Source organism: Amblyomma mixtum, chromosome 8 (genome assembly GCF_055824585.1).
Source record: "Amblyomma mixtum isolate Tamu chromosome 8, ASM5582458v1, whole genome shotgun sequence".
Classification (NCBI taxonomy): domain Eukaryota; kingdom Metazoa; phylum Arthropoda; class Arachnida; order Ixodida; family Ixodidae; genus Amblyomma; species Amblyomma mixtum.
This window is the reverse complement of record NC_143019.1, coordinates 104944674-104971104: the sequence shown is the minus strand read 5'-3', so window position 1 is coordinate 104971104 and position 26431 is coordinate 104944674. Positions and strand designations below refer to the sequence as shown.

Here is a 26431-nt window from a genome sequence, read left to right as displayed (position 1 = left end):
ATTCCAAGATCGGGCGAATACACATCACATAAGCCAAAAGTTTGGCTTCCCTCGTAGAGTACCGCAGGGCCCGTTTTAGATACATTAACTTCCGCATAGCTTTGTTTGCCACATAATCTACATGAGCTGACCAACCCATATCTGATGAGACGTGATGAGGCGCGGCAGGCAATGGTTTGGATGAATGGTTTGGAGTTTGTAAATCTCATCTCATAAGTCTATCCCTCCTCACTTCATCCTGATTGTCATGGCAAGTGTTATCACGCGGTTCGCGCGCTATCTTCTGTTCCACCAATAAGAGTAAAATTCAACCGGTCTTAATTGGCAATTGATCGTTCGTCATCCCAAAACATGCTTATACACTAATAAAATGCATTCGGGAAGAACATATTAGTTTAGGACGCTTATATTCTTCAAAACACACACCGTGAAATACTAAAGCCTTTCAGCATTTCGTTTCTGCTGAAAGGCGACCAGTTCGGCTATGAGTTCAGCCTCTGAGATTGCGTCCACTAAAAAAATGTCACCCACTGCTTGCTTTAATGTTTATACATCCGGGCAGCAAAATATAACTTATTAAAATCATGGGGGAATGCAAAGTAGTCTACTGCGCGCGTATGCAGGCACCTACACGAGATCACTGTCCAAAAGACGGGCCTGCCGAGCACAACTCTTAATCACTTCCTTCTGGGTTAAAAGTAACCAACTTTCTGCAAGCCAAACTGTGGTTTCAGAACCTTTGTTGGCCAGTTTCTTATCGGTCCAGTAGCAGTCTACTTGCTCGAGTGAGCGGTATACCTCAAGCGTTACTCTGAAACGGGCCGGGCCCGGGCTGGGCCTCACTCTGGGATTCACGGGCCGGGCCGGGCTCGCTACAGCGATAATTTAGCGGGCCTGGGCCGGGCCCGGGCTCGTGCAGTGCTCTACGGCATACAATAACAGGCATGACAAGTGTGCGCGTGCGTTGCAAATGAAGCAGAAGACTTGCACGAGTTCTGTACTTTAGCACTTGTTTCTGTTTGGCACTAGTGTCACGCTACGCCCTGGATCCATGCCCTGGAAGAAAGCCCAGATTCAGGACTGCTATAAGCTGATAAAGAGTTGCTCTCACAAAAAGACGTCAAGAATATTAACATGGACCTTATAACTTGTACCCAGAGGGAAATGTAGCTCCGCTATGGCAGCAAGGCTGTCTGCATTGACTCAACCCACGGCACCAACTCTCACGGGCTACAACTTACGACTGTGTTTGTAATTGCAGCTGACCGGACAGGCATTCCTTCCGCCTATCTTACAAGTACAAAACTGGAAATGAGGAGCAGATAGACCCCAATGACTTTGTCAGTATGCAGATGTGGATCCATGCCCTGGAAGAAAGCCCAGATTCAGGATTGCTATAAGTTGATAAAGAGTTGCTCTCACAAAAAGACGTCAAGAACATTAACATGAACCTTATAACTTGCACCCAGAGGGAAATGTAGCTCCGCTATGGCGGCAAGGCTGTCTGCATTGACTCAACCCACGGCACCAACTCTCACGGGCTACAACTTACGACTGTGCTTGTAATTGCAGCTGACCGGACAGGCATTCCTTCCGCCTATCTTACAAGTACAAGTACAAAACTGGAGATGAGGAGCAGATAGACCCCGATGACTTTGTCAGTATGCAGATGTGGATCCATGACCGGGAAGAAAGCCCAGATTCAGCCTTGCTATAAGCTGATAAAGAGTTGCTCTCACAAAAAGACGTCAAGAACATTAACATGGACCTTATAACTTGTACCCAGAGGGAAATGTAGCTCCGCTATGGCGGCAAGGCTGTCTGCATTGACTCAACCCACGGCACCAACTCTCACGGGCTACAACTTACGACTGTGCTTGTAATTGCAGCTGACTGGACAGGCATTCCTTGCACCTATCTTACAAGTACAAGTACAAAACTGGAAATGAGGAGCAGATAGACCCCGATGACTTTTTCAGTATGCAGATGTGGATCCATGACCGGGAAGAAAGCCCAGATTCAGCCTTGCTATAAGCTGATAAAGAGTTGCTCTCACAAAAAGACGTCAAGAACATTAACATGGACCTTATAACTTGTACCCAGAGGGAAATGTAGCTCCGCTATGGCGGCAAGGCTGTCTGCATTGACTCAACCCACGGGACTAACTCTCACGGGCTACAACTTACGACTGTGCTTGTAATTGCAGCTGACTGGACAGGCATTCCTTGCGCCTATCTTACAAGTACAAGCACAAAACTGGAAATGAGGAGCAGATAGACCCCGATGACTTTTTCAGTATGCAGATGTGGATCCATGACCGGGAAGAAAGCCCAGATTCAGCTTTGCTATAAGCTGATAAAGAGTTGCTCTCACAAAAAGACGTCAAGAACATTAACATGGATCTTATAACTTGTACCCGGAGGGAAATGTAGCTCCGCTACGGCGGCAAGGCTGTCTGGATTGACTCAACCGACGGCACCAACTCTCACGGGCTACAACTTACGACTGTGCTTGTAATTGCAGCTGACTGGACAGGCATTCCTTGCGCCTATCTTACAAGTACAAGTACAAAACTGGAAATGAGCAGCAGATAGACCCCGATGACTTTGTCAGTATGCAGATGTGGATCCATGACCGGGAAGAAAGCCCAGATTCAGCCTTGCTATAAGCTGATAAAGAGTTGCTCTCACAAAAAGACGTCAAGAACATTAACATGGACCTTATAACTTGTACCCAGAGGGAAATGTAGCTCCGCTATGGCGGCAAGGCTGTCTGCATTGACTCAACCCACGGCACCAACTCTCACGGGCTCCAACTTACGACTGTGCTTGTAATTGCAGCTGACTGGACAGGCATTCCTTGCGCCTATCTTCTCTAACGAGGCACATCGGAGGAAAGTATGATTCGGTTTTTCAGGCAATTAAAGCAAGAGAGACTTTGAATGACATCAAGTCATCTTCAGTAATGAGTCAACGTTCAGGACGTACTGGGACCAAGAGAGATGTGTATGGCACTCCCTGATGAGCAAATTTCAGTGACCCCACTCATAGGCAACTGAAAATGTGGATGAAGCCAGACAAGTGCACTTCTTTAGCACTGTAGTGGACAAATGCCTAAAGCCGCCGAAGCAGCTGCGAGGTCACTACACAAAAGGCTCAAGGCAAACGAGTTCTCCGAAAGAAGTGGGAGCAGCTATGGTCTACGTGGCAAAGCGGTCATGGGAGTTTAGTCAAGCGATTAAGTTTTATAGAGACTGCCGCCGACCCAGAAATTAAGCATTGAACGCACGTTTATTTCTGATATTACGTGCTAACAGATTTGTGCCAGCCATTGTACGGTATGTTATGCAGGGTCCCGAGCCACTTTCATGACACTTGTATCTATAGTGTGTACAAGTGTGTATACAGAGATAGTTACTACAGGTGCACAGTGCAAAATCTGTCTATACAGTCAAACCTCATTTATTTGGCCCCTGTTAATTCGGAGAGTTTGACCTGCTCCTCTCTCCCTTCAAAAGCGTACATACGTCTATACCAGCGAACTCTCGTTAATTCAGCGCACACCGATTAACTGTTGGTGCTGAAGCAAGTTTTAGGAGCACGCATCGCTATGACCATCATCCGGAAACTCGTGCCGGGCCGGATTGTCCCCTCCATTACGAGGGGTAGCGCTGCTATAATTTCTAAGGCGAGTTTCCAGAGCACGCATCGCTACTGTCATCCCTTTGCTCAGAAGTAAGAAAAATACCTAGGTAGGTATAGATGTGCATATCGCGGTATTGTGCCAGTTTAGCAATGGCTCTGCAAGGCGTCCTTTGGCGACATCCAAATGAAGCGATTGTGCAGTACTTGCCCAAGTGTACGCCTGTCGGTTGAGACCTGCACATCCAGCTTCGAGGGCTACAATGCCCTGTGCCTTAATCTTAAGCGTGCAGATTTTGCAGTCGTGTACGTTGGAGGGAATCACATTAGGAGGCCTAATGGCAGTTCGCAAGCGATATGCGACAGACTGAAGGTACATGGTTGCTCACCGCATCCAATTCCTATCGAGTTCAGTATGGAATTCTCATATATTTCCCATCACAGGCCCTTGTCATGACGAAACACCGCGGCAAGATTTTCGCTATGAACACGACAGGTGCCACATCGTGCAGCAGGAGCAGGACGAGCGCTGAGGCAAGCCGTCGCTTTTTTAACCGCAAGTTGACAGCTGCGTTTGAGCGGATGCCATGTGTAGGCATCTTGGATGCCATGTGTAGGCATCTTGAACCCAGACGTGAGTACCGATTCATGCTTGCCTTAACTGTTGCGCGCCTTTCACAAAAAGGCAAGCGCAGTCAGCAAGCCTGCAGAGCGCTGTAGCGGTGTGCCGATGAACAATAAAGGGGAAAATTGGCTCAGCTGCTCTGTAACTGGTACAGTGCAGTTGACAGGACAAATAGTATGCCAACGCACCTTTGGTCTAGTGCCCGCATGTTTTTCACAACCGAGTACACGTCCAAAACTTTCACTTTCTTTGTCTCATCGGGTGGCGTTCTAGCGCTTTAAACAGACGCGCTCGTGCCGAGGACTGTACAAGGAAGATGAGAGAAATATAGTGGTGCTTTACAACAATGCTTGTGCACGGAAAAACAAATAGTCGTGGAGAAAAAGTTCAACACCTCCACATGACAGTGAACTTGCAAACTGTCCTGATAAAAGTGAAGGCGAGCAGACAGTGACACAGTCCCCTTGCTGTTCTCAGAGCCCAAACTTTCCTACACCAGTCAACCTTTGTTTTTTTATAGAGTCTGTGAATTGAGGTGTCCACCTACAGTTACAGCAATGCCGTTATCCTTCAAGGCCAATATCCAGGTGGCTGGCATACTTTCAAAGCCTTTGGTAACATAGCAGCTATACTCTTGCAAGCATTCTAATTATTGCTTGGTGCACTGAAGGGGATGCAGTATACCATACACACTTGTCAAACTCTTAAGAAGTAATTACATGAGGTGACATTCTTTGGTGATGTGTCCCGCTACACCATTGCCTATCACTGGCATGCCCTCGAAGAGTCACCGTGTCGTTCAGTCACCTCACGGCATTGGGGAAGTGCAATTATACTAGCTCCCTGTTTTTAAGACTAAGCACCATGAAGTATGACAACAGTGCTAATGAAAAATCTTCTGGTAATATACTGCATTTCTAATGGATGCTTTAAGTGTTGGAAAAATTTGCAAGAAGTGACTTTCGTCACTCACAACCATAATAGTTAAAAATAGGTAGCCAAAATGACCTTCCTTGCTCCATTATGCCTACCAAGCTCTCACTTTACTAGAGGAAAGTCCGTTCGATACACCCTGCACATGGGCGTCCGGAGGGGGGGGGCAAGGGGGGGCGGCTGCACCCCCCTGGAAAATCACTGACTCGAACCGTGAGTGATGGCCGCACGCCAGGGTCGGTGGTGCGCTCAGCCAAAAGGGTGAAAGCAGCTCCGCTTCCACGCTTTGGGTCACATCTGCGAAATGCCGCGTCCGGGCGCGCGTCGTTCCGTCGTTGTCAAACCACGCCATCGTTAGCTCTACAAAAGGGCGACCTGTTGCACACATACAGCGGCACCTGTGAGCATGTGTTTCGAGCCGTCTTGAGAGGGGTGTCTGTTTCTTTGATCTCTAGAGAGAAAGCGACACGGAGACAGACAGTGCACAGGACATCTTGTTTTCGCCTTCGTACGCCGGCCACCGATCAATTCTTCAGGAGGGAAGGACAAATCAGCCGTGTCCACCCCCACTTTGTCGGGGTGCTCAGTAGCAAGCGGGCGACCAGACGGCGCCGCTCGCTGTCTCCTCCGATCCTCGGGAGAGCGCAGTTCGGTAGAAGCGCCGCTTTCAGAATCTTCAGCAAAGGGGATTAGCTGCTTTTGTTCACGGCGACGCAGTCTCTAGAGGCGCCCTACACCAGCGTTCTTTACGTCTTCTCCGAAAACCAGCGCCTTTGGTCAACGCAGCCCGATGGCGCCTGCATGGCTCGCCTGTCCCCTCTGGCTGGGCCTCAAACACAACAGCGCCCATGTACTGTGCGATGTCAGTGCATGGTAAACAGACCCAGGTGGTCGACATTATCCGGAACTCTATACTACACCGTCCCTCATAGCCTGAGTCGTTCTGGGGCTCTGAACCCCATAAAAACACAAAAACAAATTTTCCGACCGGAGTGGCGAGTCTCGAGTGTCCCTTCCCCTCGGAAGTCGCGCGGCGTTCCTTTCACCCCCAGAGTGCACATTCGGGGATATTGCGGCAAGTAAGCCCTTGCACCTGTGCGCGCCTCTGTGTTTGTGCTTCGGTGTTTTTAGTGGCCGGTTGTCAACGAAGCTGAGAACAACCAAGACAGCGGACGAAAAAACGACGAGCGGCAAGCAGTGTGTGCGCGGTTGCTCGACTGTGCGGATGCGCGAGCAAGATGGAGCGAGGTGTATAGGCTGCGAGCGTGCATTTATCTTGTAAATAAGTTTTCGTTGTATATATAGTCATCTTTTGTTTTCGACGTACGCGTTCAACCGTTTTTTCAATCAATATGTATGATGAGTGTGCACCGAGAGCGTGTAATGCAGCACTGAAATGAATTTATCACCCGTGTAATTACGCAATTTGCCCACAAAAATCCGAGGCGCCTACAGTTGCTGTTCAAGGAAGACTGACTGAGTGAGTGAGTGACTGTAATTGCGTGTTTGTGAACATATTGTGCTGTGTGCTGGTCATCAATCCGGGTGAGCCGAGAACCCGTATGCAGCAAGACTGAGCACACTTCTCCACGAAGTGATAGTATCTTTTTGCATTTTTTTATTAGTTTTAATTGTTTCTTCGTTGATAAGCTCCAATGTATCTCTCCTAGCCGCGCTTTAATTTGCTGTTTGTAATTTTTCTTTCATGTGTGTATTTTACTTATTTTTTATTTATATATAAATAAATAAATTCACTCCGCAAATAGGACCTTTTTGCTACGAATATACCCCCCCCCCCCCCCTCCGGCGCCAACAACCCCCTGCAAAAAATTCTGCGGACGCCCTTGACCCTGCACGATCTACACTAGTTCATGCAGTGCACAGCAAGTGCTACACTCATGCGGCGCCAGTTCAGACGTGCAGGCGTAGCGTGACACTAGTGCCAAACAGAAACAAGTGCTAAAGTACAGAACTCGTGCAAGTCTTCTGCTTCATTTGCAACGCACGCGCACACTTGTCATGCCTGTTATTGTATGCCGTAGAGCACTGCACGAGCCCGGGCCCGGCCCAGGCCCGCTAAATTATCGCTGTAGCGAGCCCGGCCCGGCCCGTGAATCCCAGAGTGAGGCCCAGCCCGGGCCCGGCCCGTTTCAGAGTAACGCTTGAGGTATACCGCTCACTCGAGCAAGTAGACTGCTAATGGACCGATAAGAAACTGGCCAACAAAGGTTCTGAAACCACAGTTTGGCTTGCAGAAAGTTGGTTACTTTTAACCCAGAAGGAAGTGATTAAGAGTTGTGCTCGGCAGGCCCGTCTTTTGGACAGTGATCTCGTGTAGGTGCGCAATGATAAATTCGGGGAGTTCCGAGAGCCAAACAAAAAGAGCTGCATACGCGCGCAGTAGACTACTTTGCATTCCCCCATGATTTTAATCAGTTATATTTTGCCGCCCGGATGTATAAACATTAAAGCAAGCAGTGGGTGACATTTTTTTAGTGGACGCAATCTCAGAGGCTGAACTCATAGCCGAAATGGTCGCCTTTCAGCAGAAACGAAATGCTGAAAGGCTTTAGTATTTCACGGTGTGTGTTTTGAAGACTATAAGCGTCCTAAACTAATATGTTCTTCCCGAATGCATTTTATTAGTGTATAAGCATGTTTTGGGATGACGAACGATCAATTGCCAATTAAGACCGGTTGAATTTTACTCTTATTGGTGGAACAGAAGATAGCGCGCGAACCGCGTGATAACACTTGCCATGACAATCAGGATGAAGTGAGGAGGGATAGACTTATGAGATGAGATTTACAAACTCTCGCGAGACTTTCTGGCTATTTCATTTACGAGACGTTCCGGTCAGGTGATCAAAAAGAAAACCGAACGCGCTTTAGTTTTTGAATTTTACCCCATGAGAAAAATATAGCTATAAAATAAAAGCTATGTTTTTGGTGCTTAAGGGCCCAAGGGGAGTCAGGCTGTGAGAGACACCGAAGCAGAGGGCTCCGGATAATTTCAACCACCTGAATTTCTTCAACGAGCAATAATACTACAAAATACATGGCTGTCATGCTTGCCGCCTAAATAGAAATGCGGCCGCCGAGGTTAGGAGCAAACCGTCGTTCCCCGGCTCAGTAATCAAGCGCCTTGACCACTAAACCACCGCGGCGTGGAAATAAGGAAATAGATAAGTCAATGAACAAAGCTTAGTTTTTTTCTCAGCGCGTACCATGGCCCATAGCTCATCCATGTCGCTGCTCCAATGCCGCAGTTGTGTACTTAACTCTGCAATAGTGAGTGAATAGTCGGACACCAGCCGTTTCTGTATGGACCCAAGCCTGACTCAGGTCCGCAGCTTTAAGCCCGAGCCCGGCCTGGGCCCACAACTTCAGGCCCGGGCCCGGCCCAGGCCCGGCAAAACAAACCATGTACCGGCCCGAGCACGTGCAGTGCACTTGTATGCCGTGTGTTCTCTGAGCTATGAAGGAAAAGAAAGTGGACCGCGACCTGCTGCCAATGGTTATACAAACAGCTATGGAGCTTGTAGGCTCCGACAGCAGTGACGAAGAGGAACTTACTGCAGTGGCAGTGACGAGGATGGTGAGACTGAAGAGGAACTGCATGCCTCGTCACTGCGAAGAAGCCGTAGGGCGATATTACGACTGAGTTCAAGTGTTTGTTTCGCCTGCCTCGCAGCACCTCCGAAACTGTCGTAACTTCTTTCGAAGTGTCGCAGTTTTTTCCACACTCTACCGGAGGTCGCCCTCAAGTGAATGCCGAAAAGACTTGCCTTATCTCTCTAGGCTACCTTGGGCACCAGAAAAGCATGTATTCACTGGCTGACCGATTTAAAGTGGCAGTCTCGTCAGTAAGTGCTTGCTTTGATAGAGTGCTGGACTTTTTGAACAGCACCAGTGCATCCGTGATCGCCTTGCCTGACCAGCATGAGCAGGAGCGCATCAAGGCTGCCTTCTTGGCGGAAACTGGCGGCAAGGGACCACGCAACACAATCAGCTGCGCAAACGGCTGCCATGTCGAGATCGGCAGGCCCGCAGAGTCACCGCAATCATACCACAACCATAAAAAGTGGCCGCCAATAATACTGCAGGGCATGTGCGACGATCACAATAGGTTCATTAATGTGTTCGTTGGGTTTCCAGGGTCGGCCCATGACGCTAAGGTATTTCACGAAAGTCCTCTGTTTGAAGACTGTCCTCAGAAATGCAGTAATGGATACTTGCTTGGTGACTCGGCATATCCGCTACTACGTTGGCTTTTGGCTTCATACTGGGACAATGGGCGAAGCCTTCCTTCGTGGAAGAATAAGTTCAATAAGGTGCACTCGCAGCAAAAGGTCGTAATGGAAAATTCATTTGGACTGCTTAAGCAATGTTTTAGAAGGCTGTACATTATGGACGCCACAAGCGGCATCCATCCGCAAGAGGCATCAACGAGGCCTCATCGTAATGGCGGCATGTGTGCCGCACAACATGTGCAACGAAGAGAGGGACTTCTTTTAAGACCTAGAGCACCTACCCCAGCAAGAAGAGGTCGAAAATGATGAAGACGGTGACCTCATCTTTGACAGTGCTGGCAACTGCGAAAGCATGCGAAATTCTATTGCTCAAACGCAGCAACGACGCTCGCACCGCTCGCACAATGGAACGGTAGAAAATCGACAAGTCTGCAAAACAATGGAGTCATGTGATCATGCACAAATAAAAGACCGAATTCAATTCCCATAAAAGCAAAACTATAAAAACTTTCGATAAGAATTATAAGCATTGTTTTGAAACCTACTCAAAAAATATTTCAGCTGGACAAACAACACAAACAAATGTAGCTAGGGGAAGGGAATTAGGGATTTCTAAGAACGGGTGGGCGAAGTCAGACCTGGGAAAGACTCGGATGGGTTGAACTGCACAAAGAAAAAAGAAGGCTGCTCCTTCGCAGGTCTTAGGCTCTTCGCGCTCAGAACAGTTCTTTTAGCCTCTTTAGTTGTTTCGTTCCTCCACGCTCGAGAAGGAGCCATTTTGCGACTTTCCACGTGCGAATTAGGCCTCCTGACACGTTTAGTGTTGGGTCGCAGTGGTGCGCGTGCATGAGCTTCTTTGTGGTGCTGTTGTGGCATTCCGTTCCACCGTGATGGCGACACCAGCTAAGCGGGCTAAGTAAGTGGCCAAAGACTTGGGCCAAAAGGTGGAAATTATGAAGGCGCTGAAGGAAGGAGTCTCCCGTGAAAAGGTGACGCGCCAGTTCGACGTAAAGCGAAGCACCCTGGGAACTTGCGTCAAAAATGAGGCGCAAATCTTGGAAGCTTTCCAGAACTAAGCATATGCAACCCGCAGCCCACCCTTATTTGGAAGATGCATTGTTGCAGTGCATTGGGACCGCGAGGGACGAGCGGCTCCCACTAAGTGGGCCATTAATCTGCACGCAAGCAGAAAGCTATGCCCTCCGCATGGACATTGATTCCTTCAAAGCATCAGAGGGCTGGCTTGCGTGGTTTAAGGAAAGACATGTAATGGTATTCAAAACAGTGTGCGGGGAGAGAGGTGCGCTCGACAAGGAAGTCAGGGACTGGCAGAACGTCCAACTTCAGGAACACATCGCAGCCTACAACCCAAACGATGAGTTCAATGCGGACGAGACAGCACGATTTTATAAAGTTCTGCTGGATAAGATGATTACCTTCAAGGAGGACCCTTATAATGGAAGGAAAAGGAGCAAGCAGCATGTGACCGTGCTTCAACGGCCAACACGACGGGCACAGAGCGCCTTCCTCTTCTTGTCATCGGGAAGGCGCTTAAACCAAGATGTTTTTATAATATCAACCACTTCCAGTCAACTACCGCTTAATTAGGAAGGCATGGATGAGTTCTGAAATATTTCGTTCCTGGCTACAAGAGCTGGACAGTCGATTTAGCGCCAAGAAACGTAAGGTGCTCCTAGTAGTGGACAACTGCTCTGCGCAATGCAGCGTTTCTGATCTGCAGGTGATCAGACTGGTATTTCTACTGCCAAACACGACCACCGCGCTACAGCCAACGGATCAAGGCATCATCCAGTACGTGACGAAAAATACCGGAAGCAAGTTTTGGAGCATACGCTGCTCTACGTGGAGTGAAAACAACCCTACAATGTACCACTCCTGAGCGCAATCCACATTTTGGCACATGCGTGGTCTAACATGCCGGCAGCAGTAGTGGCCAACTGCTTCAGGCACAGTGGATTTCGGTAACCGAAGCTGCCTGAAAGCCCAGAGGTCGCAGCGCCTGACAAGGATGAAGACAATAGGGCACTCATTGCCCTGCTTCCCACTAAAGTACAGCTTACCGACTATTTTGGCACTGATGACGGCATTACTGTAGCCGGTGAGTTGACTGAAGCAGAAATTATCACCAATGCCCTTAGTGCGACTGACGAGGTGTCCGGCACAGCGTACCACTAAAGAAGCTCCGGATGCCCTTGCTGTTTTGGGAGGAATTCACCTCGATGCTTCGCATAATACGCTTGGCCATGACACAATTGGCCACATGACCAGCACTCAAAAAGAGAATGCAGCTCAAATAGAGCAAGAAAGCTGTGCACATTATGGCACGAACTCTCATGACCTCCACCTTACAACAGTGCTGGTAACCGCTGACGAGTGGTCAGGAATTACTTGTGCCTACCTCCACTCCAACAGCAGAAAAGAATGGTAAAAAAGCTGTGTGCATAGTCTCAACACATGGCACGAACTCTCATGACCTCCACCTTACAACAGTGCTGGTAACCGCTGACGAGTGGTCAGGAATTACTTGTGCCTACCTCCACTCCAACAGCAGAAAAGAATGGTAAAAAAGCTGTGTGCATAGTCTCAACACATGGCACGAACTCTCATGACCTCCACCTTACAACAGTGCTGGTAACCGCTGACGAGTGGTCAGGAATTACTTGTGCCTACCTCCACTCCAACAGCAGAAAAGAATGGTAAAAAAGCTGTGTGCATAGTCTCAACACATGGCACGAACTCTCATGACCTCCACCTTACAACAGTGCTGGTAACCGCTGACGAGTGGTCAGGAATTACTTGTGCCTACCTCCACTCCAACAGCAGAAAAGAATGGTAAAAAAAGCTGTGTGCATAGTCTCAACACATGGAACGAACTCACATGACCTCCAACTTACAACAGTGCTGGTAACCGCTGACGAGTGGTAAGGTTTAGTGTCTGCATTTAGTGTCTACTAGATGCAACTTACAGAACCAACAAACTTAAGATGCCACTTTTTCTTTTGCTAGTACAAGAAGGTTGTGGAGACAGCCAGGTGGTTGTATACGCTTTTGTTGCTTCTGAACAGTGTCACCATGTCTCCAAAATGTTGGAGCTTTTCATCAAGGAAAACCCATGTTCCGAAAAGACATGTAATAATCATAAGCAATGATTTTTCAGAAATCAGTGCAATTCAGAGCACTTTTCCTAGTGTGCCATCTGTACAACTGTACCGATTTCATGTTGTAAAGGCATTCAGAACGGCAGACAGCCAATTTGCAAGGTCTGTCGAAGAGCGAGAACTTATGATGGAGGTATTCAACCAAATGTTGCATGCACCAACAGCAAACAAGTATGATGAAGCAAGACGCGAGTTTGAAAGGTCTGCCAGTAAAGAACTTGTGCAATACATCAAGAAGAACTGGAACTCTATGAAGAAAAGAACATCTGTGACCAAGAGTTTACCTGTGGAGCAAACACAACTAACCGAGTAGAAGCACAGAACAGTTTCATAAAAAAAACAGCCCTCTCATCGTCTACAAAGCTTCACGATACCTTTAGCAGATTACTGAATTTAGCAACCATAATGCAACAAAAAGCATACCGCTCAGTAACCCTGCTCAAAACTTGCCAGTTTTAGAACCACATGAAAGTAGTTGAAGAACTGCGTTCAAAAATGTTGACACCATATGCTTGCTTAGTGATCAGGAAACAGCTAATCAGAGCTGAAGATAGTGACGCGGAAGTGAAACAGACGTCTGAAAAACAGTATGCTGTGGCTTCTACAACCGGTGATAGCTGGCATCACATATCACTAGAATAACAAGTACGTGACTGCATTTTCTTTTCCAAGATGGGCCTACTACGTCGCCATTTCTTGGCCGTTCGCGTAAAGCTTGATGTTGAGCCAGACCTACAACAGGCAGTTCGAAAGCGCTGGTTTTAAATGGTATCAGAGTGACTTCTTGTCATCAAGTGAGCAAGCGAATAATGAAAAAAATGGAGGGGACAATGGAGCTCCGCCTTGAGGGTATGACGCGATAGCGTAATGGGAAACACGCGGAACTCAAGTTGCAGGCGTAGTTCGTCGACATATCGTTCTCGACAAACCCGAACACCAGCGTAACGAAAGGGCAGCCTAACCGTGCCCAACGAAAGATGGCAAGCCGCAAGCTTCATGGTGAACACTCCTTGGATGTGACTTGCGTTTGCTGGTCAATGCGTGATTCCTGCATCCCCACACGGCCCCACTGCGCCCGAACGAGACGAGCGGGAAGTGCTGCCGTTGCGCGCTATCTGTTGGGGCAATGGCGTACATTGCGAGGAGGACGAGGAGAGAATGGTTTTAGTGGCCGCCGCCCGATGGCGCTATGTGTGCGCCAAGTGAAGAGGAAAAGTAGCGGAAACATACCTTGCTACTCACTTAACTGTGACTTCTGTAATTTACATGCTCACAATTACTAATATACACCACGGTACATGTCTCTAAAGCACCCTTCTAAGACAACACCGCATTCACTAGACGTGCCTTTGTTCATTCCAAACCATCAAGCTGGCATGGCGGAGTGGTTAGTTAGCATGCTCGTCTCTCACTCCAGAGGCCCTGGTTCGATTCCCCAACTGGACCAATTTCCTATTCGGGTTTTTTTCTTAATGCTCCTGGAATTTTTCGCTCCCGGCCGACACCTACGACGACACCGGCTTTTCTGCGACACAAGGCCCTTAACGCTATCCCATTAAAATACCATGGGGCCACAGAGTATCTTGAAATCCTCTCAATGCCTGGACTAAGCTTTGAAAAAATGAATCGAAATCAGCGGTACAATTTTGCAATGCAGACACTAAAGGCCATTGCTGACAATTTGGCTGACTGCAAGATGGAAACCTTTGCAAGGCAATTAGGATTCTTGAAGACAAACACAGCATGGCTGAAGGGAAGCGAGGCAGAAAAAACGTACGGTTCTATGGATTCCGATGGCAGCAGTGAAGATGAGGGAGCACCCAAAAGCGATCATAGTACATTAGAAAAAACAGTCACAAAGGAAATGGCGGAAAAAGTGACTAAAGAAGGATGTGCCATTACACTTCCCATTGTCAAAGCCAAAGGGCGTCCCACCAAGCGCCTGGTTTCTCTCTTCGTCGGCATACAAGCATGTGCCAGAAGCTACCTGCCGCATACGAGGAGGAAGTCCTTGTCTTCCATAGGCACTTCCTCAAACTTCGCGACTCACGACGATACTTGCTCAGCCAGATCAGCAATGCTGATCAAACCCCGGTATACTTCGATATGACGAACAACATGACGGTGAACACGAAGGGAGCCAGGTTCGCAACAATCTACACATGCAAACTCGCGCGGGCGGACTACACCCTGCTCCTGAGCCTACACACTGGCTCTGGATGGTCCGCCGACTGTCTCCACCGCTACTGTGATCTCCCGTCATCTGTGTGCCCGTAGTGCAGCAGTGCCGACCGAATCAATGGCCCATATTTTGTGTGTGTGCCCTGCGCTCTCACAGGAGCGCTCACGAATGCAACAGGGATACAGAGACCTCGGCCTGCCGTGCGCCACCCTGGACGACCCCCTATTCCCTCCACGCTCTGGTGGGAGCCAGATCAAAGCGCTACGCCACCTGCTGACCTTTATTGGAGCGTGTAACCTGCGCTCCCGCCTGTGAAGTGCAACGACATTCCACGCACCCATCGCGCGCCCCGCTTTCCAGCATTCTGCAGGCCCGCCCTTCCCCCCCCCCCCCCCCCCCTCACTGGCTGCTCCGCGCGCTTGCTCCGTGAGGTCCGCGCGTCTCTCGGGCCAATCCCGGTGCGACCGGTTCGCTCTCCCCCGCGATATGGTGGCATCAACCATTCTCTGTTTTGCGTTTGGTGTGGAGCTCGGTACCACCGCAGCTCCTAATTTCCCACCCCTTTTCCTCTAGTTTTCTATCTTTTCCCCACCACGGGGCTCACTAGTACGTCTATAACTTAAATTAGACAACCAAACCGTCTTAACGAGACGATGGAGGGTGCCCCATCAGGCCTCCGAAGCTTACGCCGCCGCTCTGGCAGCGTCGGCTGCTCGCGTATGCTCAACCAGCTATACGCTGACGCAGCCAAAATCATCGAGCTGCAACATCAGGCTCGACATCTTGTCAGCGCTGGCCAATGCCCGCTCACCCCCAACGCCCCTGCGGGCATGTCGGAACCATCACACGACAGCCCCCGGACCTCAACGCCAACGCCATCCACAGTCATCACCATCCCTGTGGAGGCTGGAGAAGAGAGCTCCATTCTTCTGCTACAAGAAGGAGCAGAGACTGCCTGTCAAGGCATCTCCACACCCCATGGCTGCAACCCTGGCCACACAGCATCGTTGCTGGAGAACGACTTGGACAGCTCCTTCGTGCTGCCTAAAATCGCGCCCCCAGCAGCGAGCATCAACAGCGCGTCCCCCGAGGAGCACCGGGGGTCGCAAATGCCGGCGCCACCGCGACGGCAACGCAGCCATACCATGAATACCATACCTCGCGGAATACCGCTTCGACGTCAAGCACCGGCCTGAACGACAGAATGCTGCTGCAGATGCTCTCTCGAGACAAACGCTGGAAGCTGAACCAAGCGAAAACGAAGTGACCAGCGACGATCTCACCTGCCTCACCGTAATCGTGAGCAAGCATAGCCGCATACGCGAACTTCAAGAGCGTGACCCCGAATGCCAAAAGTTCCGTGTCGAAGCTGGAACGAACAGCTCCAGCTACGAAGTTGCAGACGACATTGTGTTGAAAACGTCTATCGAAAGAGGACGCGTTTGCAGAAGAGTTGTGGTTCCCGCGGCACTCCGAAGCAGTGTCATGGCGGTGTTTCATGACGACAACGGACACCTTGGAAGCGAGAAAACAAAGGCCTTGGTGCAAAGAAAGTATTGGTGGCCATCTATAGCGAAGGACATCCGCAGTTACATCGAGTCATGCCACACGTGCCAAGTCGTAAACTCACGAACGACGCGAGCCGAAGGGTGCCTGAACCCCAGAGAAATTCCGAGCGAGCCCAATGTGGTCATTTCTCTCGATCATATGGGCCCCCTGGATGGAAACGAAGGATATGTACGTGTATGCATCGATCACCTCAACAAGGTACATGGACGCGGTGGCAGTGCCAAGCACCTCCTCGAAGCACTATTTGGATTTTCTTACTAACCGCTGGATTCCCCGATTCGGCGTGCCCAGCATCGTCATCACGGATCAAGCAAAAGGCTTCATGAACAAACGAACAGCTCAAGTTCACCACAGTCTTGGAATTCAGCACGTGAACTCTCCTCCGTACTGGCCGCAGTCAAACGGACTGATTGAAAGAATGGTGGGAACACTGAAACAAGTACTAAGGAAGGTCATCAGCAACTCCGAATCATGGAAAAAGGAACTGCCTAAGGCGACGTTCGGTATGAATGTCACAAAGCACTGCCTCAGCAACGAAAGTCCATTTTACCTCATGCACGGTTACGACCCGAAGGTGCCCGGAGAACTGAACATTGAAACCACCTTTGAAGAAATCGACGCCGCAGAAAGACTCCACGAAATGGCCAAGGGGCGCCAGGACATGAAAAACTCTCTTAAGAGGAGCCAGGAGGAAACGAGACGCTACAACGAAAGACGTCAGACACCGCATTTCCAGTGTGGAGATCTCGTTCTTCTAGAAATCGGCGCAAGATCTACATTAGATCCCAGATATGAAGTGCCGTTCGAAATAACAGCATTGATCGGACCCAACATGGCTGTCATAAGCAGGATCCCTCACATTCCTGGAAAGTTAAACGAGAAAACCGTGAACATCGAACAGCTGAGAAGGTACAAGGAACGCGCCCTGGACACCGAGGAATTAGTATCCACAACGTGCGCCTGTCCTCAGGTGCAATTTTTGGAAGGGCCGTGTTAGCACTCCCATAACTTACACACTGTCATGCCTGGAACCCCCCCCCCCCCCCCCCCCCCCCCCCGATTCCAATTCTGCATGCCGCTAACTTTCTCCTACTAGCGTCCCTTGACAATCCACGATGCTGCGCCTTACGGCAGCGGAGTCCTAAGGAGAAGCATCTTCAAGCAACACGCCTGGACCTGTCGCAAGAGGCGAGACAGCGAGGCACCAATTTCCTTCTCCCCCGGACGCCAACGCGCGGCAAAATTTGAAGCGGTTGGCCCACGCGGTCACTGGTTGGTCCTTTCGGACTGCCGTCGAGTGCTGCCTTTGGATTGGCCAGTTCTGAGGGGCCACCGTTCCTCAGGCTATATAAGCCCCACCGCTGCAGCTTGGGAAGGGAGATGACCGAGAGGCGCCGACGATACGAGACGCGTCGGCAAGGCCCTCCCAACTCTGCAGATCCGCCGAACCTCCTACGTATCAATAATCCAGTTATCTCATTCTTGTATCCTTAAGTCTTAAAATAAACCAGTTTTCTTTATTCGAAACGAATCCGGCCACTTCTTGCTAACAAAGATATAGAGGCTGGCATCGAGAGCCGCGTCCCCGTCCTCGGCTGCTGGCGAAACCGGGACAACCTGGTTATTCGCTTCGCCGGTCTCTGCCCCCCGCCAGTGATCGCGCTCTTTAAGCTTCGGCACCGTGTCCGTCCCCACCTCCCACGCCCGCTACAGTGCACGCAGTGCGGTATGCTCGGCCACGCCACTGCTGCCTGCACAGAACAGCCCCGTTGCCTTCGCTGCGGAGCCGCACCTCACCCATCCGAGTGCGATTCTCCCAAGGCACGCTGCGTCAACTGCGGCGGCACGCACGCGGCCAGTGAGCCTCGCTGCCCACGCTGGCAGCACGAGCGACGCGTTGCGGTCACCATGGCCACCTCGGACAGGCACATCACTCGCCTCGAGGCCAGACGCCTCGTCCGAGAGCGCATGCAACCCGCAACAGAGTCCTCACCTGTTCCCAAAACACCAGCAGATCCCAGCGCGCACGCTGCACACAACTTCGCCGCGCATCCTAGCACCCAGAGCGGCACCCCATCTGCCCTCAACAGCGCACCCTCAGTGCAGTGATCATACCGCGATGTGGTTACCGGTCTAGCCCCAACCGCAACGGCCACGGCACCCCCGTGTGATCCCCGTGACAAGATCATCGCTGCCCTCTCGGCAGCCGTTCAGGCGCTCATCGAGGAGCTGCCTCCCACGTCTCCAGCACGCAAGTTGTGTGCAGCAGCTCTGGTCGCGCAACGCGCCCTCACTAATCATGGCTAGCTCAGCTGCGTTTCGGCCGCGTGTGTTACAGTGGAATTGTAACTCGCTGCGCCGCCGATCAGCTGAGCTGGCAGCACACCTGCCGCTGCACCCTTTCGACGTCCTGGCACTGCAGGAGACCTACTGCCGCGCAGAGGACGTCTCGCTCCCTGGCTACGTTGGCTACAGCAGTGCTTCGGAGTGCGGTGCAGTGGCCTGTATTGATTCCCCGTGCCGCAACCCCTCCCACCCCGTTGGCAAGCCACGAGTGGCTGTGTACGTGCGCGCCGAACTCCCACATGTGGTGCACGATGTCGCGGACCTCGCCGGCGGTTCTACAGAGTGTGCCGCAGTGACAGTGCGCATTCGGGGCACCGACACCTCGGTGGCGAGTGTTTACATTCGCCCTGGCATGCAGTGCGATCCCACTGTCCTCACGCGCCTTACCCAGCGGCTCACCAGAGACTGCATTCTGTGCGGTGACCTGAACGCCCATCACACTGCATGGGGCTCGCGACGGTGCGATCGGCGTGGCAAGGACATATACGACGCAGCGCTCACCGCTGGCCTCGTCCTCATAAACCGCGGCGATCCCACATACCTAAACGCCCCGGGAGTCCCTACGGCAATTGACATTGCGTTTGTTTCGCCAGCCTGCTTGCGAGACTATGTGTGGCAGTGCGCGCCAGACACTCATGGGTCGGACCATTACCCCATCGCAGTGCTGCCAGTCATCACGCGCCCACGCACGCGCTCCTACGTGGTGACCAGGTGGGAACTGTTTCACAAAAGGTGCGCCGCCATCCCACCCGACGCGGATTTCCTCCACGCTGTGGTTCAGTGCGCGAGGGAGGCCTCAACTGTATGCACGGTCTCTGTTGGCACTCCCGTGCCTGACATCAAACTTCTGAACCTTCGCGCCGCGCGCCGGCAAGCCCAAAGGCGCATGTTACGCACTCGACGGCTGTCTGTCAAGACGGTGTACAACCGCATAGACGCCGTGTGTCGTCGACACGCTCGCCGCCGCCGCCTTCAAAGCTGGGCAGCACTGTGCTATACTTTCAATGATCCGCGCTACCAGCCGAAAGCCTGGCGCATCGTCCGGGGAATGCTGCAGCCCAAGCTGCCGAGACACCCCGTTCTCACCGCAGCCATCCACCTGGGCATCAGCACCGAGGAGCTGACTGAGCGCCTGGCGCTTCAATTCATCCCCGAAGCGCCAGCGGCACGACCGGCGCTGCCTCCTCCCCCCGCGCTCCGCATCTCGCAGCGTGTTGAGGTGCAGATTAACTCACTTTGCGAGGACCCCCTTACCATCGGGGAGCTGCAAACTGCACTTACGACGCGCAAACGAGGCAGCGCTCCCGGGGAGGATGGCATCACATACCAAATGCTCCGAAACCTCGATGCCCCGCAGCGCCGGGCTCTCCTCGCGACATTCAACGAGGTCTGGACGAGCGGCGCCCTCCCAGAGGCCTGGCAAACCGCGGTTGTCGTGCCCATCCTCAAACGGGGCAAACAGAGGAAGCTGCTCATTTCCTATCGGCCCATCTCCCTCACCTCGGCCGCGGGGAAAACGATGGAGGCCATGGCCCTTCGCAGGCTTCAATGGATCGTAACCGCCTGCGGCGCGCTCTCGCCACTGCAGAGTGGTTTTCGCCGCCAACGCTGCACAGCCGACTGCATCTCTGACGTCGTCGCCACACTTGAACAGGCCCGTGCCTGCGGAGAGGCGGGCTTTCTCGTCGTCCTCGACGTCAAGAGCGCCTTCGATTCAGTGCCACACTGGGCCATCATCGACGCTCTCGCAGCCATCGGCATCAAAGGAAGGCTCTACACATACCTCCGCTCCTTCCTCAAGAGCCACCGCATGTGTGTGCGAGTGAACAACACCACCAGCTCTCAACACCTCCTTCCATGTGGCGTGCCTCAGGGCAGTGTGCTTAGCCCATTCCTGTTCAACGTCGAGCTCTCTCGGCTACCGGACTGCATTCCGAAACATCGTCTGCATCGCAATGTACGCGGACGACATCGCCGTCTTCGCGCGTTCATCAACCCGCCACGGGCGCGCAGCTCGAATGAAAATCCAGGCTGCCCTGAACACAATTGCGAGCCATATATATAAAGGACATAGGCCTCACTCTCTCTCCCGGGAAAAGTGAGGCGCTCATGGTGCACCTAAACAATGCGGCGGCGCAAAATCGAACAGCCCCGCTCACCTTGAATGGCGCCCCAATCCCGTGGCGTAAGAGCGTGCGCTATCTGGGCCTGCTCATCGACTCGCGCCTCACCTGGGGACCCGCGCTCAAAGCCGTCCGCAGCCAGGCAGCCCTCGTCAGCTGCATCGCGCGGCGCTTCCTCGCAAAAGGCAGTGGCTGCCCTCCTGCGTTCTGCCTGCGCATATACGATGCGATCGCCACTGCCAGGACCCTCTACGCCCTCCCACTCGTTGGCCTGTCGCCAGCGCAGTGGAACCAAATCGACAAGGCGCACCGCAATGCACTGCGTCAGTTTTATGGACTCCTCCGAAACTCGCCAGTCGCAGCGACCTATGCCGAATCAGCCACATGGCCTGTCTCATTGCGCGCCCAACTGACTGCTCTCAACCATGTGGAGCGCATGCAGCGCTCGGGCACCTGTGCGGGCTTATTGTCGCACCTCAGAGCGCAGTCCCGCACGCGGATGGGGAGGGCTGTCAAACAGCTTCATCAGCTGCTCGGCCCACCACCACCACCACCGCCCCGCTTTCCGCCGCCGCATACTTATCGGCCGCCGAGCATCTCCACCACGCTCCCCGGTGTCATCTGAAAACGCAGCACCCCGCGATGCGCCCTACAGCAGGAAGTCGTGGCAAAAGTCCACCAAGACTTCGCAAGCCACACGCTCCTATACACAGACGGCTCCATCAACGAGGAGATGGGACGGGCCGCAGCAGCTTGCATTGCCCCCGCTCTGCACACCGTCCGTCAGATCAGACTCAGAGCGCCGGCATCGTCCCTCTCAGCAGAGCTGACAGCCATCTCGCTCGCGGCCGACATCCTAAGCTCTAACCCGGCCGTCAATCAAGCAGCCATCCTGACGGACTCCAGGAGTTCCCTGCAAGCTCTACAACACCCCGAGAAGGGCTGTCGCCTGCTGCAGCTCACAGCACTCAAACTTCACCTGCACGGTGCCCGCGGCTGCCAGATATCTCTGCAATGGGTCCCCTCACACGTCGGCGTTGAGGGGAACAAGGCGGCTGACCAACTTGCCCGGGCCGCTCTCGATCCGAAAGTGCCCCTTTCACGCCTCGTCACCCCTTATGACAACGCAAAACTAGCCCTGCGACGCACCATTCGGCGCCTCCACCCCGACCCACGTGTGGCCACCGCAGCCAGGTTCACAACAACTGACCCACGCAAACTCGCGTGGGCGGACTACACCCTGCTCCTTCGCCTGCGCACTGGTTCTGGGTGGTCCGCCGACCGTGTCAACCGCTACTGTGATCCCCCGTCATCTGTGTGCCCGCAGTGCGGCAGTGCCGAGTCAATGGCCCACATTTTATGTGCGTGCCCTGCGCTCTCACAGGAGCGCTCACGGATGCAACAGGGATACAGAGACCTCGGCCTGCCGTGCGCCACTCTGGACGACCTCCTGTTCCCTCCACACTCTGGTGGGAGCCAGATCAAAGCACTACGCCACCTGCTGACCTTTATTGGAGCGTGTAACCTGCGCTCCCGCCTGTGAAGTGCAACGACACTCCACGGACCCATTGCGCGCTCCGCTTTCCAGCATTCTGCAGGCCCAAGGCATCATGGCCTCGTTCTTTTGTTCCAACCATTCACAGGGAAGTGGAACCAGATAATTGGTGTATTTGCCTCGCACAGCAATGTAAAGGCGGATATCCTAGCCAAGATTGTCACGGAAGCCGTGATAATGTGCGAGAATGCAGGGCTGCATGTTGACTTCATAACATGCGATGGAGCTACATGGAGCAGAGGCATGTGGCACTTATTTGGCATCTATGGAAGAAAAGAAAAGGTTGCTGGCAGGACCCAGCACCCTACTGAACCGGGTCGTTTCCTCTACTTTGTACCAGATTTTCCACATTTGATAAAATGCGTGAGGAACACGTTTGTTCAGACAGGCGTGAAAATCCCAGAAGGACATGCTACTGTCGGTCACATCGATATTGCTCGAAAGTGCGATGAAATGCATGACACCACTCTCAAGGCAATGCCCCACATAAACAAGTCAGTTGTTCGTCCTTCTGGCTTCGAAAAACAAAGAGTGAACTATGCATTTCGGCTCCTTAGTGAGGAGACGCTTAGAAATCTTTTCCTCTACCGAGATAAAATCGAGACACAGCTGGGCAGCATTGCGGCGACCGTCAGTTTTATCGAAACGATGAGAAGCTTGATTAAAGCGATGACATCACGGTGCATCTCAGATGCCCTGAGACCTGGAGGGCACCACGAAGAAGTCATTCGAAGTTTCTTGTCCTACATGAACTCCTGGGAAGATACAGCTGGATCGAAAGGCTTCCTCAGCAGTAGCACAGCTGAAGGTCTTCGCGTGACTCTGACCAGCACACTACATCTTCTCAAGTATTTGACAACCGAGGTGGGGTTCCGTTATCTCATGACAAGTCGTTTGTGCCAGGACCCCATCGAAAGACTTTTTGGCATCGTTCGACAAATGTCTGGTTGTAACGATCACCCGACTGCCAGCCAATTTTTGATATCTGTGAACACGCTAAGCTTCAAAACTTGGCAAGATCACCAACAAAAAGCAATGTCTCTTCGGGACTTATAAGGAGCCTTCTTGATGCTTCTAGCGCAAAAGAGACGAGTTCTCAGAGGAGAATTGACGAGCTTCTGGATATTGGGAACCCTACAGAAGCATATGAAGTCCTCAGTGCTTGTGACCTTGATCACCGGGCGATGTGTGTTCAAGCAAGTGATTCCAGGCTGATTTTTTACGTGGCCGGTTATGTCGCGCGGAAAAGCATGGCGACCACAAAGTGTGCTGAGTGCTGCCAGGAGCTTCTGCAAAATAAGGGTGGTAGTCTGCGGCAGCTGAAGCAGCCCTCAGGGCAGCTGTTGACAGAGGAGGACTTTTATATCCATCTGACCAGCTGAATGCACTAGTGACGGCACTAGAAAACACATTCACCCACTGCTTCAGTGTGAAGCAAGTAAGAAGCGACAGCCTAATGGACTTGGTATCTTTTCTCCAGCTTACAAAGTTGAATCTTGTAGGCTGCCCAGAACACAAAACAGCACTCACAAACAGAATCATCAAGTTCTATGTGCTCACAAGGCTTCATTTCTACGTGAAATCTCAGAACGCAAAACGGGACGAAACGCAGGAGCGAATGAAGATGTTAAAACTTCGACGAGTGCTCTGAAGTGTGCCTTCTAAGCATTCCACTTTTTAATTAGCGACTTTTATAGTTTCAGTCATAATGTACATGTGCAGTATGTTTCTGTGATACATGATGTTCCTGACGATGGTCTAAGCCAGGGGTTCTCAAACTGATTTCCGCGGAACACAGGGGTTCCGCGGGCTGTCTTGTGTTCCGCGAGAACCCTCACCGGCTCTGACCCGGCAGCTGGTATGAGACTGACTCTGAGTGCTACTGAGCCACTCTTTGACTTGCTCTTAAAAGGGAAGCAGTACCACCCATCACATTAGTATTTGTATTAATCTGTGCAATAAACATTTAACTTTTGCAACTCTCTCTTCGCAAAAATGCACTCGACAACATTGCTGGTAAGTGGAAGCAGGGGGGGGGTTCCCTGGAACTTATTGAAGGCTTTTAGGGTTCCTCCAAGCAAAAAAGTTTGAGAACCCCTGGTCTAAGCTATTTTTCAACGAGTCACTATTTTTTCTGTTATGTGCAGTAAGTCTATGTGATACATGATTTTCCTTACCCTCTAAGCTTTCTATTTTTTAACGATCGAGTCACTTTTATAGTTTCACATTTGTGCAGTATGCCTCCGTGATAAGTTCCTGAACGTAGTGAGTAATAAAAGTCACATTCACATGCTGGTTTGCTTGCGCAGGTACATGACTGCTTATTTCTGTGGCGCTCCTTTCGCTGAGAGTTGCGAGATCGTGTGAGACTCGCAAGATTACTCTCTATAAAGAGCGCTTTCACGAGCTAAAAGCGTATGCAGACTGATGATCACTGTAGGCTGTAAAGTCTTCACCTCAGTTTCAGACTAATCTGTGCGGGTGCATCCAGCGTGAAAGCAAAAACATCCAGCTTTCTGCACGCGCGGCGAACCTGGCGCAGCCAGCCTTTCCTGTGCGCAGCGCACTCGCCGCATCGATGGATGGATGGATGGATGGATAGGAGCGCCCCCTTTGAAACGGGGTGGTGGCAATTGCCACCATGCTCAGCTTTTCTTTATTTATTATTTTTTTTGTTTACTGTGTTGGCAATTCTCATTAATATTCTCCATCAACTTTGCCTACGGTTTCCTACTATTCTAACCTTATGCCACATCTCTGCTTTTCAGCCACCAATCCTCCAATCGCTTTTTGCTAACTTGCACTGCAGATTTATTTACATGACCATTGTTATCTTTAAACCCTAGGGCCTCAGAAAGAGTGACTGTGCCTGCATCGACATCCGGATGGATACCATCACATTTGATTATGAGGTGTTCAATTGTTTCCACAGATCTACCACACACTGCACATGTGTCATCTTCTTCGTTAAATTTCTTTTTGTAGCTGCGCGTTCTAAGACACCCTGATCTAGCTTCAAAAAGTAGGGCACTGCCTCTTGAGTTATCATAGAAAAATTCTTTCCTGATCTGCCTTTTCCAGAATCGATATAGTTCTACACTATGTTTCTTTTCCATTGAATTCATCCAATTTTTAACTTCCGCGTTTTTAACCTGTCGTTTAATGCTCTTTCTTTCTCCGTCCTCATGACCGGCATACTTACTGGTTAGTTTTCTAGTTCTTTTCCGCCACTGTGAGTCAACGTTCTTTCTGTATAAATATTTAAATACCTTAGCTGCCCATCTGTTATCGTCCAATTTCCTCAGGCGTTCTTCATATAGTATTTTACTCTTAGCTTCCCGTGCCTCGAACGATGCCCAGCCCATATCCCCTTGTACTGCCTCGTTTGTGGTTTTGCCGTGGGCACCTAGTGCTAATCTTCCAACAGCTCTCTGATTTACGTCTAATCTCGACTGAACTTCTGCCCTTAAGCACAGAACCGCATTGCCGAAAGTAAGTCCCGGCACCATTATTCCTTTCCAAATACCTCTTAGTACTTCATATTTGTTGTACCCCCATAATGCCCTATGTTTCATTATCCCGGCGTCTCTTCGTCCTTTTGCCCTAAGAGCCTGTTCATGCTTTTCCGTGTATATCTGCCCTTCGTTTAGCCATATCCCGAGGTATTTGTATTCGGCCACTTTGGGTATTTCGTGGCCTTGTATTGTAAGCACCTGATCAGTTGTATCGTTAAAAATCATCACACCTGATTTAGTTGCGCTAAAACTGAATCCTAGAGCGTCTCCTTCGTCTCCACAGCAATTAACCAAAGTTTGTAAATCTTCCTGGCTATCTGCTAACAGTACAATATCGTCCGCATACATTAAACCCGGGAGTCGCTGCTCAACTACATTTCCGCCTAATCTGTACGATAGATTATAACCCAGATTACTTTCTTCTAGCCTTCTTTCCATATTTATCACGTAAAGCATGAACAGCAGCGGTGATAGAGGGCAACCTTGCCTTAATCCTTTGTGCACCCCTAC

General features: G+C 51.1%; 1 protein-coding gene and 2 pseudogenes across 10 annotated transcripts in view; 2 read left to right on the top strand and 1 right to left on the bottom strand.

Moving 5' to 3' along the window:
- Positions 1-26431, bottom strand: part of LOC149333768 (uncharacterized) — a 135424-nt gene that overhangs the window by 78219 nt on the left and 30774 nt on the right. The window lies entirely within an intron of this gene.
- Positions 8678-13419, top strand: LOC149333770 (uncharacterized; annotated as a pseudogene).
- LOC149333769 (uncharacterized) lies at positions 20132-22375 on the top strand (annotated as a pseudogene).